General features: G+C 38.9%; 1 long non-coding RNA gene and 1 pseudogene across 1 annotated transcript; one reads left to right on the forward strand and one right to left on the reverse strand.

Moving 5' to 3' along the window:
• Positions 1-5,828: 5,828 nt before the first annotated feature.
• Positions 5,829-6,866, reverse strand: LOC119000616 (uncharacterized). Its single transcript, XR_005069364.1, has 2 exons — positions 6,797-6,866; positions 5,829-5,883 (listed from the first exon to the last, which is right to left on the reverse strand). It is a non-coding gene; the product is annotated as an uncharacterized LOC119000616 (long non-coding RNA).
• Positions 6,867-10,239: 3,373 nt separating this feature from the next.
• On the forward strand, positions 10,240-11,261 carry LOC119000608 (olfactory receptor 2A12-like; annotated as a pseudogene).
• Positions 11,262-17,155: the final 5,894 nt, after the last annotated feature.

The following is a 17,155-nucleotide window of genomic DNA, read 5'->3' on the forward strand; positions in this document are numbered from 1 at the left end:
TGTCTTTCACCAGCACTTGCACCCTGATTAGTGCAGGTCTGTGTCGTTTCCCTCATGAGAATGCTTATTCTGACAGAGGACATTTTACCAGATGCTGTAATTGACTAGTAGAGTGTGGGTGGCTCTTCTGCCTTGGTGTCAGATTGACTTTTACTGATTCCTCCCACTTTTCAAGCACAGTGGTAGGGGATGTGTTCCACAGACCTTAGGTGGCCTCTAAGGGTATTACCATAAAGTGTAGTGCTAACCCATTATGAGGAGAGGTTGACCAATTGCTTCCAGAGTTATTCTCAATCTCACACTGAGAGGGAATAGGAGCCTTAATCAGAAGAGTAGGTGTGTGCCCTTCACTTGGAGAGTAATGATCACTCAGTGTAACTCTCTATTTCCCCACTAAAATTATCTTTAATGTGAAAATTTTAAACAAATATTTAACAAAATGATAAATTGATCAATTATACTGCTTTAACTCAATGACTATTTATAGAGTCATTAAAATGATGACTGTATAGACTTTATATATACATAGCAAAGAGTTATTATAAAATTTAAAGGGAAAATGTCAACCAATAATTGCAAATGTTATGTAATTTCAATTATGGACCACATAATATGCAGTAAAGAGCAAAATCTATGACACAGAGTAGTATAGTATTGGTTGTAGCATGGTAGGATAATGACTGTTTACAACTTTTAGAAATTGTGCTTTGTGCTGTAGGCAGGATTGGAGATGTCAAATCACTATGATTATACCTGAAATAATCTAACCAGTACGAGCTTATACACCAACTATGCTTAAATTAAGTTATACATGAAAATTAAAAAAAAAATTGGCCGTGGCTGGTGTAACTCCTTGGATTGAGCGTGAACGCTTGTGAACCAAAGAACTGCAGTTCAATTCCCAGTCAGGGCACATGCCAGGGTTGCAGGATAGTTCCCAGTGGAGGACACATGAGAGGCAACAACATAGTGATGTTTCTCTCCCTCTCTCCTTCCCTCCCCCTCTATCTGAAAATAAATAAATAGAATATTTAAAAAGAGAATTAAAAAATTGTTTACCACAATTTTAAAAATTGAAGTAAATTTAGCTACTGAAGTTCATAAGAATTTTAAAAAAACTCTTAAATGTTATCTCTGCCTTTATTGTCAATACTATAGCATAATAGGTAATTTTCAAAAGCAGTCCAACTATCACCTTCTGTGGGCTGCAGAGCTCACTGAATATAAAGATCAGATTGGCTATTATGAGGATAGCTACTGTATTTGTGGATCCCTCACCCAGTGCTATGAGCTACATATGGATAGCACTTAAACTGCAATGTCTCATCCGACCGTCCATCTTCACCACTCTAGGAAGAACATCCCATTATCAGTCTGTTTTATGAGTGCATGTACCAGAAAGTAGCAAATGTCCATCTTTTACTGAGTCGGTGTTGCTGTGGAGACCTCCTTCCCTCTGGCCGTCCACTATTAGTGAGCAGCACACATTCTCCTCTGGTTCTGTGCTGTCAGTGTGACATAGACTGGACCTCAGAGGGAAGGCCTGTGGCTCCCAGCACTGCCTGNGTGGGTTTGTTAATAATGGCCTTTCTGAATGGTGTGAGGAAGTATCTCCTTGTGGTTTTATCTGCATCTCTCTGATGGCTACTGACATTGAGCATCCTTTCATATGGCTGTAGGCCCTGTCATCCTCCATGGAGAAGTGTCTGTTCAGGTTCTTTGCCCATGTTTTAATTGGATTGTTTTCCTTCCTGGTGGTGAGTCCTGTGAGTTCTTTATGTATTTTGGAAATCAAACCCTTGTCTCAGGTATTATTGGCAAATATGTTTTCCCATATGATTGGTTCCCATTTCATTTTTATGATGTTTTCTTTAGCCACACAGAAGGTTTTTAATTTGATGTAGTCCCATTTGTTTATTCTTTCCTTTATTTTCTTTGGTTAGAAGGATATATCAGCAAAAATATTGCTGCATGGATATGTGAAATTTTACTGCCTGTTTTCCTCTAGGAATCTCATGATGTCAGAGGTCATGTTTTTAAATCTCTTGTCCATTTTGAGACAAGAAATTGTCTCAAAGGTGCATGGTTTACCTTCGTGGTCTCGTTTTACTTTTTTGTCATGTAACATTCCAGTTCCCTTGACCCTATTTGTTGAAGAGGCTATTTTTACTCCATTTTATGCCCCTGCCCCCTTTGTCAAATATTGTTGACGTAGAGACATGGCTTTATTTGTGGGCTCTGTCTTCTATCTCATTGAAGTATGTATCTTCTTATTCCAATGCTGGACTGTTTTGATGACAGTGGCCTTGTAATATAGTTTGATATGAGGTATTATGATTCCTCCCACTTTATTCTTCTTTCTCAGGATTGGTGAGACTCTTTGGGGTTGTTTTCATGTTCCATATAAAGTTTTGAAATGTTTGTTTCAAATCTGTGAAATATATCTATGGTATGTTTGTTAATAGAGATTACATTGAATCTATGTTTGCTTCGAGTACTATGGACATTTTAATGGAGTACATTCTTTCAATCCATCAGTACTGTATATGCTTCCCTTTATTTGTATCTTCCTTAATTTCTTTCTTCAGTGTTGTGTAGATTTTTGAGTACAGGTCCTTTACCTTCTTTGTTCTGTTTATACCTAGGTACTTTGTTTTTCTTGTTGCTATAGTAAAGAGATTTTTCCCCCTAGTTTCTGTTTCTGATATTTCATCATTGGTGTACAAAAATGCTTTCAATCTGAATGTTGACTCTGCATTCCAGTATTTTGCAAATTGACTTATTGGATGGAGCAGTTTTTTGGTGGATCCTATAGTGTTTTCTATGTATTCTATCATGTCATCTGCAAACAATGAGAGTTTTACTTCCTCCTTTCTAATTTGGATGCCTTTTATTTCTTTTTCTTGTTTGATTGCTGTGTCTTGAAATATCCATACTCTATTGAATAAAGGTGGTAGAAGCAGACACCTTTGTGTTGTTCTTGATCTTTTACAAGAAAGCTTGTAAATTTTGTCCATTAAGTATGCTTAGGTGTTAGGTTTCTTTTATATGGCCTTTATTATGTTGAGGTATGCTTCCTCTATTCCCACTACATTTTACTTCATCAAATGCTTTTTCAGAATCTGTTGATATGGTCATGTGATTTTTATGTTTCATTTTTTTAATGTGGAAATCTTTGTTCGTTCCTTTGATTCCCCATGTTATATCTGGACTCCTGCTCTTGCCTATTATGTTATATTACTATGAAGATGATTGAGGTTTTGTGCCTGTTCCCTGAACCAGCACTTTCTGTGGGACCTCATCACTCCCAGTGACTTAATGTATTTTTTATTCTCCTAGACATAAATTAATATCTCATGCTAGGCCTCTTCCCAAACTGCAGTTGTCAAGACCAGTGTTTAGTATTGCAGGTCAGTGTGAACAGCAGTGCCCACTGAATCCAAACTCATGGTAGCAAACTCTGTGTCCTTGAAATTTCTTAAAGAGCCCTAAATATAAGGAAATGGGCTTTAATGTCTATGAGTTTCTGAATAAAAATAGCACTATTCAGCAGAATCATCTTTTTGAAGACAAAGATGATTCACTCCCTTGGCAGCAACCAGCACTTCAAGGTGCTTGCCTTAACAAGTTCCACAGGGGCCACACACACCACATCAGGAAGCTTAAAGCATTCTCTTTGCAGTTATGGAGGTGGCCTCCACATCGGATCAGCTGCTCAGAATCCAAATACTTGGGGATGTGGAGATTGTGTTGTGACACATCCTGTAACATCTGACTTTTCTACCTATTACATTTTCATGCCAGAATCTGCTGAATAGGATCATCCTACCATTTTTCCTGAGTTCTCACTTCTCTGCTAGCACAACACAACAGTCACTCCCATTCTCCTTGCACTCACACATTCAGATAGCAAAGCTGGAGTTGAGAACAGAAGGTTAGGTTTGTTCTACTCAGTAGGGAAGACGTGTAATGGTGGGAAGATGCTTTGTAATTTGTTCCTTTGGTCCACAGCTATGTGTTGGGGAATAGGTGGGCTTTAGGTGTTAAGAATGTAAAACCCTCTCGTATAGAAGCCTCCTGAACTCCACTGTATCCTGTCCTCATGGTCAGGACAGAAAGAACCTCTCTTACTCATCACCCTGGGAACCCCCGTCAAGCAGTAGGTACTTTAGCTCCAAGTTATCCTCCTCCTGTGCATTTTTATCCAATTTGAGGAAAATAATGTAAACTGTACCCTCTACATAGAAATCATTATATGTAAACTGGTTAATGACTAACAGAAGAGCAGGACAAAAGGTTGGCCAAAGTCTTCAGGGTTAGAATGAAGAGAAAGACATCTTTTTGAAGACCCTTTCCATGCATTATGCTGTGTGTGTGTGTGTGTGTGGCGGGGGAATGGAGAGTGCTTGGAGTAACATCTGACACCCATGCTGTCAAAGCCTAGGTTTCTCACTCCTCTTAGTTAAAACACCTCCCTCGTCACATTTGTGGGGAGGGCCTGGTTCCACCACCTGGCCCTGTCTCATGGTAGCAGCCTGAGAGAGGCATAAAAGCCATCTAATAGCCCTTGCTGGTGTAGCTCAGTGGATTGAGCACAGGCTGTGAAGCAAAGAGTTGAGGGTCCGATTCCCAGTTAGGACACATATCTGGGTTGCAGGCCAGGTCCCCAATGAGGGCCATGTTAGAGGCAACCACACATTGATGTTGCTCTTTCTCTCTCTTTCTCCCTCCCTTCCTCTCTCTCTAAAAATAAATTAAAAACAGAGAAAATAACTTTAAAACAAACAAACAAATCTATCTAATACTGTTGCCTCCTTTTGTAGTGGAAGGTGAAGCTGGAGCTATTACACAATTTCTCCTTCATGTCTTCCTATGTGAGAACCATCTGCTTCTATCACCTCCTAGAAAGAGCCTCCTTTTCTTTCCTGCCCAGTACAGAAGTGCTAACACGTGGCAAGAAGAATATCCTGTAGGAATTTGATAAAACTTCCATCATATATTTCTTGTGTCAGTGAAGCTGGTAGAGGCACCTGGTTTGTTTTTCCTGGTTCAGTATTTCAGGCTTCCTGTCCATGAATGGCTGTCCTGATCTCAGGGAGACCCATTGTCGGATCCTAGAATGGGATTATGTGGCTTCCATTGCCACTCATTAGAGTTTGTGGGAAAGAATTAGCTGGCAGAAGTGCTGTAAAACGGTTCTACTAGGAAAACAACTTCACTGCTTTAGTTTTGTACCTTGCATAGTAATCCATGAAAACATGTGCTCTATACAAAATTGTATATGCAAATGCATTCTTACTCTCTTTAGTTTTTAAGTCACTTTGAGAAATGGTGTTAAAAACTAATCATGCTGAAGTGAAGATGTGTTGTTCTTAAATTTTAAAACTATTGAAGCAAATGATAGAGCAGCCAGCCTGTGCATGCAAGGTTGTCATGAGACAGTCTGTTCTGTCTTGATCTATTGAAGAAATGCTGCTACTCTGTGTCCCTCTGGTATGTATCTTGGGAGGTGTGTTTATCTTTCATATTTAGAATGAAAGGCCCCAAGAAATTTATCATGGGCCTCTTGTGTGGTTGGCCAGTTTAGAGTTTTCTCCGTGGATAGTCAACAGAGTGAGCAGTCTTCACTGAAAACACTGGCACTGCCTTTGTGTGTCTGAACTTCTAGTCACCCAAGCTGCTACTTTTCTGTATTGGTTTATCTTTGCCCTAGTTCCCCAGTGATTTATTTATGTTGGTTTTATGATAAATATTAGTCGTCTATAGTTTAAGTTCTCTTCCTTCATTCCTTCTTCCAAAGGTCTTTTGGCAATCATTGACTTTTTGCATTTTCCTATGTGATATTTAGAAAAAGATGAATTTCCACATGATAAAAACAACTGCCTCCAGGACATCTTTAAACGTTCCAACATCTGAATTATAGGGGTACCAGAAAGGGAAGAGGAACAGCAACAAATGGAAAACTTATTTGAACAAATAATAAAGGAGAACTTCCCCTGTCTGGCGAAGGAAATAGACTTCCAGGAAATCCAGGAAGCTCAGAGAGTCCCAAAAAAGTTGGACCCAAAGAGGAACACACTAAGGCACATCATCATTACATTGGCCAAGATTAAAATGAAGGAGAAAATCCTAGGTGCAGCAAGAGATAAGGAGACAGTCACCTACAAAGGAGCTCCCATCAGACTGTCAGCTGATTTCTCAAAACAGACCTTGCAGGCAAGAAGGGGCTGGAAAGAAGTATTCCAAGTCATGAAACCCAAAGACCTACACCCAAGATTGCTCTATCCAGCAAAGCTTTCATTTAGAATGAAAGGGCAGATAAAGTGCTTCTCAGACAAGATCAAATTCAAAGAGTTCATCATCACCAAGCCCTATTATATGAAATTTTAAAGGGATTCATCTAAGAAAAAGCATATAAACAATATAAACAGTGAAAGGACAGCAAACTCACAGTTTTTAACAACCACACCTAAAACAAAAGCAAACTAAGAGGACAGCTAGATCAGGAGCGCAACCATAGAAATGAAGATCACATGGAGGGTTAGCAGCATGGGAGTGGGAGGAGGAGAAGGGGTGAGAAGGTACAGAAAATAAGTAGCATAGATGGTAGGTAGAAAATAGGGGGAGGGCAAGCATAGTAGGGGGAATACAGAATCAAAAGAACTTGAGACATGTGGTCATAAACTAAAGGGGGGAAGGCTGGGGGAGTGGTGTGCAGGATGGAGGGGAATGAAGGGGGGAATAGAACAACTGTAATGGCATGATCAATAAAATATATTTAAAAAAAAACAACTACTAGTATTCTGACTTGAATTTCATTGAGTGTATAGGCCTGTTTGGAGAGATTTTGAATCTTAATGTATTTCCCAATCCTTTGGCATATATATACATTTTTCATTCTTCACATTGACCTTGAATTCAGAGTTTCTATACATTTACTTATGAATTTCAGTAGTTCACTTGTAGAAGCTTTTTCTATGTAGGCAGTTGNAGACATGTGGTCATAAACTAAAGGGGGGAAGGCTGGGGGAGTGGTGTGCAGGATGGAGGGGAATGAAGGGGGGAATAGAACAACTGTAATGGCATGATCAACAAAATATATTTAAAAAAAAAACAACTACTAGTATTCTGACTTGAATTTCATTGAGTGTATAGGCCAGTTTGGAGAGATTTTGAATCTTAATGTATTTCCCAATCCTTTGGCATATATACATTTTTCATTCTTCACATTGACCTTGAATTCAGAGTTTTTATACATTTGCTTATGAATTTCAGTAGTTCACTTGTAGAAGCTTTTTCTATGTAGGCAGTTGTATTTTGTGAATAATAACATTATATATTCTCCATTTCTATTCTTTTTTCCTTCATCTTTTTGTCTTCTTGCTGAGAAGTTATTGAGTCAACATTAAATAGATATTGTGTTAATGGAGTACATTTTCTGACTCAGAGAAAAAGCTTTTAATATTTCACCTTTAAATACAATGTTTCTGAAGGTTTGAAGGACATTCTTTCAAACTAAAAGGGTCAATTTGTACTTAAAAGTTGTTGGGGCTAGATCCTGAATTTTCTTATTTTCAGATTGTTCCTTTTATCATTATTGTATAGTAGCTTCCATATGCCTAAAAATGCTTTGAAGTGATATCAGTGATGCTAGTACCAGTTTTCTTATAACTAGACATGTTTTTTCATAATTTCATCTTTAACTTTTGGGTGTGTGAGAGAGAGAGACAGAGAGAGAAAGAGGGAGAGAGGATGAAAGAAGGGAATTAGGTATTTCAGGTGTGTTCTTTGTAAATATTTTGTACCTTGCCTTTTTCTCCCATTGTGGTGGTCATCTCTGTGTTTTATTACATTATTGTGGTAATCAGTATACATAGATTTATTAACACTAGCTCTTTTGTGTTGTCTATTGGAAAATTTACCTGCCTCTTTATTTCTCCTTTTTTGCTTTCTACCTGCTTTTGGCTTAATCATGCTTTTAGTTTCTTTCACTTGTCATGTAATTTTGAAAATCATATTTTCCATGTCTATTTTTGATGAAGCATATTAAGTGTTAATATCCCAGTTGAGGAAGTATGCTAACAAATTAAAAGTCACTTGGAGTTCCATTTCTCATCAAGAATCTTAGCAGTCTTTACTGATCAAACGTCTCTTCCTCTGTTTACTTATTAAATCCAAAGGGCTTAATTTTATCCTTTTAAAATACCACAGTAATTATTTCAAGTCAATAGGTAGAAAGTTTGCCAAGATAGCTTTAAATTATGTTTCTATATTGTTTTCATGTATTTCTTGACCTGTGGGTTCACTGGGATTCATATTGAAGAATACACTTTATTTGTTCACTTAGGATCTGTAGGTCCTCAGATCCCCATATTTGCATATTTGATCATGCCTCACTTTGCTCTCATGCACTGAGGAGTATTCTTGACAATATCAAACTGTAGAACAGCAGCTTACCCCTTCTTGGAACACTGAAGGTAGTAGCTGAATGCCTTCAGCCCCTTTCCTATTGAACAAGAAGTCGCTGTCAGCTGGATGCTTGTTCCTGTAAGCGTAATTGTATTTTAGTTCTGGTAATTTTTTAAAAAGACTTTATATATTTTTAGACAGGGAAAGGGAGGGAGAGAGTTACAGAAACATCAATGAGTGGTTGCCTCCTATGTGACCCCCACTAGGGACCTGTCCTGTAACCCAGACATGTGCACTGACTGGGAATCAAACTGGTGACCCTTTGGTTCACAGCCTAATCCACTGAGCTACACCAGTCAGGGCAAGTAACTTTTAATTTTCCTCTTAATCCTGCGAAATATAAATTGTGTAAAATAGTTGAACACAGACTGCTTAAGAGGCAAATTAAATTGCAGCTTCTATGAAATACCGTAACACTGATGAAACATAAAGGGATTTTAAGGGATCAAACAAAGCAATAGATGTGAAAGAATCCACTTGAAAATCTTAGAAAGCAAAAATAAAGTTATTTAAAAATGTTTTGTAAGCTAGGCAGATGAAACAAATATCAACCAGGTGTCAGTCATACAGTAAGTGTGCAATTAGAATATAGTTGTGAAATGTCTAGCACAGCATGAAGACAGCAAAGGAAAAAGCAATCTGAAAGGGTAATTAAAAAGAGACATAAGATAGGTTCATTGCCTGCATCACTGTTTGAATAGGAGTTCCAGTATGTGTGGACACAGTGACATGTAGGGAATGGAAGAAAAATGATAGTCAAAGAGATCACTGTTAAGAGATACCATTCACTGAGAATTTATTTTTTATTTTTGCTATTCCATCCTCAGAGTACATTTTTTATTTAAAGACTCATGTCATCTTTAGTTATAAAAAGTTCTGAATATACATTTATCTTTCTTTATTGAGCTTATTAAGCAGAAAGATTTTTTTGCAAATTAAGGACTTTAGTTTCATTTCAATTTTGTAATGTTTTTGGTTAAGTCTCTTCAACTAATGTTTCTTTACCATTCTCTATATCTTTTGTCCTAGAAACTTTATAATATCTAAGTTTAGTCTCTTAATCTAGTATTTGTGTCTCTAAACTGCACTTTCAAAAGTGTATCCTTGCGCCTGTGTGAGCCCCAGACCAGGTGCAGGGATTTGAGGAACGGTGTTGGTGCCCCATCTCCCAAAACTTTGCTGGACTCCACACGAGCTGAGTTCCAGGTATGACACTCTGCTTTCATGAAGGAGCATGCCATGTGATTCATTCCTGGTATATGAAAGAACTGTCCCTTTTTAAAATCTGGCTGTGTAGTTGGGGGTTTGCATTTTATATTGTGATCTGTCGTGTTCATGGGTTTCAAGTAGAGGAGAACTAAACATCTCACTTTGAGCATCGATCTTTTCTTAAAACTGTGGAACGCAATCAATCATGTAAGTGCCATGTTAAAGTAAAGTGTCACTCACTTTCAATTTCTGGGAGTAAAGGGAGGTTCATAGAAGTTGTGGTGAGTGAAAAGGGATCTAACTTTCTCTCTTCATTAGCTTCAGCTGATTATTGCTTACAGTACAGTCCAGTGAGTCTCAAATCTGCTATTTATTTAGTGGAAGCTGGAGACTCTAATTTTTATGTGAAATTCGTCAATTTTTGGTATTGGCTAACATCTAAAGTTTCTGAATATCTCTAAAACTAAATCAGCATCACAGGACTGTGGGTGGGGTTGAATCCATGACTTACTGATTTATTGCTTTTGGTGTAAATTCTCACTCTATATGAGCATACAATTTCTTTGTTTCCTTTTCTACTTCTCAGCTGTGAAGATTCTGTCCTAAGGGCAGCTTTGTATCCATCAGTCAAAAGAAAATGGGAAGCAATCAGACATGGATCAAGAAGCTATCCTGCTGGGCTTTCAGGTTGACCCAGAACTTGAAGTTTGGGTTCTTCCTGATATTCTACAGTGTCACACTGCTGGGCAATGGGGTCATCCTGGGGTTCATGTGCCTGGACTCCTGCCTGCACACCCCCATGTTCTTCTTCCTCTCCCACCTGGTCATTGTTGACTTGTCTTATGCATCAAGCACTGTTCCTAAAATGCTGGCAAATCTGGTGATGTAAAAGAAAACCGTTGCCTTGGTACATGCATTCTTCAGACTTTCCTGTATTTGGCATTTGCTTTCACGTAGTACACGTGTTTGGTGGTGATGTCCTATGATTGGTAGGTGGCCATCTGCCACCCACTTCAGTACACTGTTATCATGAGCTTGAGAGTGTGCGTGGTCCTGGCCACCACATCCTGAGTGTTTAGCTTCCTCTTGGCTTTGGTCTACATTACTCTCATCCTGAGGTTGCCCTTTCGTGGGCCTCAGAAAATCAACCACTTCTTCTGTCAAATCCTGTCAGTGTTTAAATTGGCCTGCGCTGACACCAGGCTCAATGAACTTGTTCTCTTTGTGGGCTCTGTGTTTGTTTTAGTGGGGCCCCTGTGCTTGGTGCTGGTGTCGTACACACGTATCCTTTATGCCATCCTAAGGATGCAGACTGGGGAGAGCTGCAGGAAGGCCTTCTCCACCTGCTCCTCCTACCTCTGTGTGGTCAGGCTTTTCTTTGGCTGTGCCATTGTCTTATGTTTGACCCCCATATCATGCTACTTTCAAGAACAAAGGAAGATCCTGTCATTGTTTTACAACCTACCAACCCCATGCTGAACCCGCTGATCTACTGTAGTCTGAGGAACACAGAGGTCAAGGGTGCCATGCAGAGGATTTGTGGAAGAGAAGGTCCCTGGGAGGGATGGTTGGGAGTATTTTGAGTGTGTGAGCTGGCCCTCATCATGCCAGGACCTTGAATGCCCTTTTGAATGTTTTACTTTAACCAATCTAGGCCTCTTTGTAAAATGAGGAAATAATTACTCTTAGTGTTTATGGCATTGATACCAAACCTGAGATAAAGTAGGAAACTGAAAATCAGACTAAACCTATTCATGAAAGAGATGCAAATGGCTTAAAGGATGTATTAGTAGAACAAATCCAAAAATAAAATAATTTTACATTTTGGAAAAGTTTATATTCCCTGATGCTAGAATTGTTTAATGTTAAAACAAACAATGAAAATAATTTGCCACATTAACAAATTAAAGATAGATGTCAGTAGATGTAATAAAGTGTTTGACAAAATTTACCCTTAATTCATGATGAAATTCTTTACATGAAAGTAATAAGGAACAGTAAACATTTCTAAAGATGATCTACAGAGAAAAAGAAAATAAAACCCACACAGCAAACATAGTACTGAACGATGAAATGCTAAAACCTTCTCCTGTAAGTAAAAAATGAGATATAGTAGTACACCATTATCCTTGTTTTCATCTTGTTACTAGAGATTCAACCTAGATGTATATTTTGTAGACTAAGTATTTAAAGGTATTCAAGATTTGGTTAATTTTTATTGGTGAAGAATTACCCACGTGATAAAGATTATCATTACCTTGGAAATGATAAAACTGAGAAAAGAAGAAATTTCTTTGATATGAATTAGTTGGAACATAAGGAGTAATTTCTCTTGCCAAAGGAAATTGCAGTGTAGTATATTATAAAGTGAGGTTCCATTTGAGGATAATAAACATAATGGTTATTATGTAAAATCTACCTTATTATCAGTGTACTCATAGTACCTTGTGAATGTGTGGGAACATATTTACTACAACAGAATGTGAAGCCAAATGAGTACTAATTCTATGTCTTACCTGTGTGTCTCACTAAATATAGCATTAAGGAAAGGTTCAGATGGCTAGCATGTGCTCACTGAATATGTTTGATTCCTGAGGCTCAGAGGCTACATTTTTGTGGTGGGGATGGAGAGAGTACAAACAAGAAACCAAGATGTTAGGTGCCGGCAAAGTGAGGTGGAAGAAGGCCAAGATGGTCAATAATAGTTTAATTTTCTCTTTATAGGATTCTTTTTTTTTCTTTTTAAAAAAATTATTTAATTATTGTTCAAGTACAATTTTCTGTCTTATATTCCCAGCCCTGCCCACCCCCAGGTGCTCCCCACCTCCCTTCCAGTCCCCTCCCCACCTTAGTTATTGTCCATGTGTCCTTTATACTTGTTCCTGCAAATCCTTCCCCCTTTTTCCTGTGATTCTCTCCCCTCTTGTCCCTGTCAGCCTGTTCCGTATTTCAGTGTCTTTGGTCATATTTTGTTTGCTTGTTTGTTTTGTTGTTTAGTTTCCTGTTAAAGGTGAGATCATATGGTATTTGTCTTTCACCGCCTGGCTTATTTCATTCAGCATAATGCTTTCCAGTCCCACCCATGATGTTGCAAAAGGTAGGAGCCCCTTCTTTCTTTCTGCTGCATAAAATTCCATTGTGTAAATGTACCATAGTTTTTTGATCCATTCATTTACTGCTGGGCATGTAGGTTGCTTCCAACTCTTGGCTATGGTAAATTGTGCTGCTATGTACATTGGTGTGAATAGGTTCTTTTGGATTGGTGTTTCAGGGTTATTAGGGTATACTCCTAACAGTGGAATTGCTGGGTCAAAAGGCATGTTCATTTTTAGTTTTCTTAGAAAATTCCATACTGTTTTCCATAGTGGTTGTACCAGTCTACAGTCCCACCAACAGTGAACTAGGGTGGGAGTGCAACATTTGTTGTTTGTTACTTTGTTTATAGGATTCTCTGTTGAATGTGCACTTTTTTATTTATCCTGCCCTTTCTCCCGAACTATGTTTTCACCACCTTCAGCCGGCTTGGGTGCTTCAGGTCCTGTATGAGGAATTTCTGATCCATGCTTTAGATTTGTTTTTTTTGTCCAGGTGATTTGACACTTTATCCATAGTACTTATTTATTTAAAAAGTCACCTCATCTCTTGCTGTTGGGAAGGGATTAGTTCTTGTTCCTGAATCTTGCTTTAATGAGGTTAATTTGGTTGTGGGTCTGGCTTTCACTGTTTAGGTCCATTTTGGAAATTTTGTTTAAGAACTGCATCTTGTCCTCCAACGCACAATAGAATGATGCATAAGCCAGAATACCTAAATATTCATTTACTTAAAATTGAAAATGCAACTGCAAAATGAGCAAGGAAGTGTGCTGGTCTTTGATATAGAAAGATCTATCCTGGAAAATAATTTATCACCTAATGGTTGAGTGGTAACTTGGAGTCAGGGCCAGAGGGGCTAATCAGAGGTCCTTCTGACCAGGGTTCTGGATTACTGGTCACTGGAGCCATCCATCTAGACTGAACACATCCAGGTGATTGACATCTGTGAGCCAACCTGTCAGCTTCCCTGAGCTTATACTTAGCGGGCCCCTGTGCTTGGTGCTGGTGTCCTCCACACAAATTGTCTTTGCTGTCCTGAGGATCCAATCTGGGGAGGGCTGCAGGAAGAACTTTTCTACCGGCTCCTCCCACCTCTGCATGGTCTGGCTCTGCTTTCACAGTGCCATCATCATGTGCATGGCCTCAAAACTGCAGGATCCTGAAGAGCAGCAGGAGATCCTTTGTTTGGTTACAGTCTTTCCAACCCCAAGGTGAACCTGCTGATCTACAGCCTGAGGAATGCAGAGGAAGTGTGCCCTGGAGAGACCGCTGTGAAAAGAGAGTCATTTCTAATTGCAGTGACATTTGAATCCCAAGCCTAAGTACTCAGCTACCACCTGAATCCAGAGAAGCTAAGAGGTCAATTCTGCCATAGTCCTTCATGATATGACATCAGGCCTTCCCTCTTCCTCTGAGGGAAGCTTTCCATAGGTTACACTCTTTGATTTTTAAAAAAATCAGATGTAATATTTTCTTTTATTGCTCATTGAATTGAATATCTATAAACTTAAAAATTATATTCCTATCCTGGGTCCCAAAGATTGAACACAGTCTTTCTACATCTGTACCCTAACTGTGTAAGCTCAGTAACTGTGTATGTAATAGGTTTTGGAAAGGAAGGAAAAAAAAATTCAGTGGAAGGACATGGTCCTGCAAATCCAAAAGGCTGCCAGTCCGTTCTCCAAGATTGTACTTGCTGCTTAAAGCCCATCTCATGGAGATCAAGTTTGTTGTGTTGCCTGATGGAGAGATATTTCTTATGAAAATTACAGACCCCTATTGGGGAGTAAAATAGTAGGTTGAGTGAAGGAACAAAATTAATACAGCGTGTGTAGGAGAAAGGGAAGAAGAAGAAACTTGCATACACTGTGGGAGCTGAGCTCACTGTTTACAACGTTGGGGGCAAACAGCTGAGCCAATAGCTAGCAAAGGGCAGAACTGGGCACTGGGTCTCATAGAAACAATTTGGGTTAGGTATGGTACTCAGAAACTTTTGAGTGTTGAGCTGTGAATTATATAGGTGTACAGACTGTTTACATGTTCTCCTGTGTCTTTCACCAGCACATTCACCCTGGTTAGTCCAGGTCTGTGTCATTTCCCTCATGAGAATGCTTATTCTAACAGAGAACATTTTACCAGACACTGTAGGCAACTAGTAGAGTGTAACTGGCTCTTCTGCCTTGGTGGCAGATTGACTTTTACTGATTCCCTCTACTTTTCAGGCACAGTCATCTGGGATGTGTCCCACAGACTTTAGGTGGTCTCTGAGGGTGTTACTACAAAGTGTACCTTCTAACCCGCTTTCAGGTGAGGTTAGCCACTTGCTTCCAGAGTTATTGTAGATCTCACACTGAGAGTGAACAGGAGACTTGATCAGAAGGGTAAGTGTGTGCCGTTCTCTTGGGAGTAATGATTACTCAGTGCAACTATCTTTTTCCCCAATAAAATTATCTTTATATGAAACTCATATACAAATATTTAACAAGATGATAAATTGATCAATTGTGCCCCTTTAATACAATGAGCTATTTATACAGTCATTAAAATGATGACTGTATAGATTTTACAGATACATAGGAAAGAGTTATTGTAAGATTTAAAGGGAAAATGAGAACCATTAATTGCAAATATTATGTAATTGCAATTATGGTACACATATATGCAGTAAAGAGCAAAATCTATGACATATAGTAGTACAGTATTGGTTGTAGGATGGTAGGATGATGACTGTTTATAACTTTTAGAAATTGTACTCTGTGCTGTAGGAAGGTTTTCGGATGTCAGATCACTATGTCTACACTTGAAATAATCTAACCAGTACAAGCTTCTATACCAACTATACTTAAATTCAGATATACATGGAAATTTAAAAAATTGAAGTAAATTTAGCTTCTGAAATTCATAAGAATTAAACATAAACTCTTAAATTTTGTCCCTGCCTTTATTGTAAATACTATAGCATAAAAGATCACTTTCCAACATCCAAATTATAGGGGTACCAGAAGAAGAAAAGGAACAGCCACGAGTAGAAAACTTATTTGAACAAATAATAAAGGAGAACTTCCCCAGTCTGGCAAAGAAAATAGACTTCCAGGAAATCCAGGAAGCTCAGAGAGTCCCAAAGAGGTTGGACCCAAAGACGAACACACCAAGGCACATCATAATTATATTAGCCAAGATTAAAATGAAGAAAAGAATTCTAGAAGCAGCAAGAGATAAGGCGTCAGTTACCTACAAAGGAGTGCCCATCAGACTGTCAGCGGATTTCTCAAAAGAGACCTTACAGGCAAGAAGGGGCTGGAAAGAAGTATTCCAAGTCATGAAATCCAAAGACCTACATCCAAGATTGCTTTATCCAGCAAAGCTTCCATTAGAATGGAAGGACAGATAAAGTGCTTCTCAGATAAGGTCAAGTTCAAGGAGTTCATCATCACCAAGCCCTCATTATATGAAATGTTAAAGGGACTTATCTAAGAAAAAGAAGATAAAAAATATGAACACTGAAAGGACAGCAAATTCACAGTTAGTTATTAACAACCACACCTAAAGCAAAAGCAAACCAAGAGGACAGCTAGGTCAGGAGCAGAACCATAGAAATGGAGATCACATGGAGGGTTAGCAATGGGGAGTGGGAGGAGGAGAAGTAGGGAGAAGCTACAGAGAACAAGTAGGATAGATGGTAGGTAGAAAATAGACAGGGGGAGGGCAGGAATACTATGGGAAATACAGAATCTAAAGAACTTGTGACATGTGAACATGAACAAAATAAGGAGAATGGTGGGGGAGGGATGTGCAGGGTGGAGGGGAATGAAGAGGGAAAATGGGACAATTGTAATGGCATAATCAATAAAATATATTTTTTTAAAAAATCATTTAAAAAAGCAGCCCAACTTTTACTTGCCTCCTGTGGGCAGCAGAGCTCACTGAATATGAAGATCAGATGGGGTCTTATCAGAACAGCTAATGTATTTGTTAACCCCTCACCCAGTGCTGTGCACTACACATCCATAGCACTTAACACGCAACGTCTCATCCGGCCATCCTAACCAGTCCAGGAGGAACGTCCCATTATCAGTCTGTTTTATGCATTTACATACCAGAAAATAGCAAACCTCTGACTTTTGTTGAGCTGCTTTCACTGCCGAGACTTCCTTCACTCTAGTCACCCACCCTTAGTGAGCAGCACACCTTCTCCTCTGGGTCTGCGCTGTCAGTGTGACATAGAGTGGACCTCAGAGGGAAGGCCTGTGGCTCACAGTGCTGCCCGTGAGTAGCTAGCACATTCGCTTCAAGGTAAGGAATCAGAAAACCTCTTTGTGCATCACATCTAAACCTCACCTTCCCATTAGTGTTTTAAAGTGATTCTTGTGTCCGTCCCTTAATG

The sequence above is a fragment of the Sturnira hondurensis genome, unplaced genomic scaffold (assembly GCF_014824575.4).
Source record: "Sturnira hondurensis isolate 20B ecotype Veracruz unplaced genomic scaffold, ASM1482457v3 Scaffold0015872, whole genome shotgun sequence".
NCBI classification, from domain to species: domain Eukaryota; kingdom Metazoa; phylum Chordata; class Mammalia; order Chiroptera; family Phyllostomidae; genus Sturnira; species Sturnira hondurensis.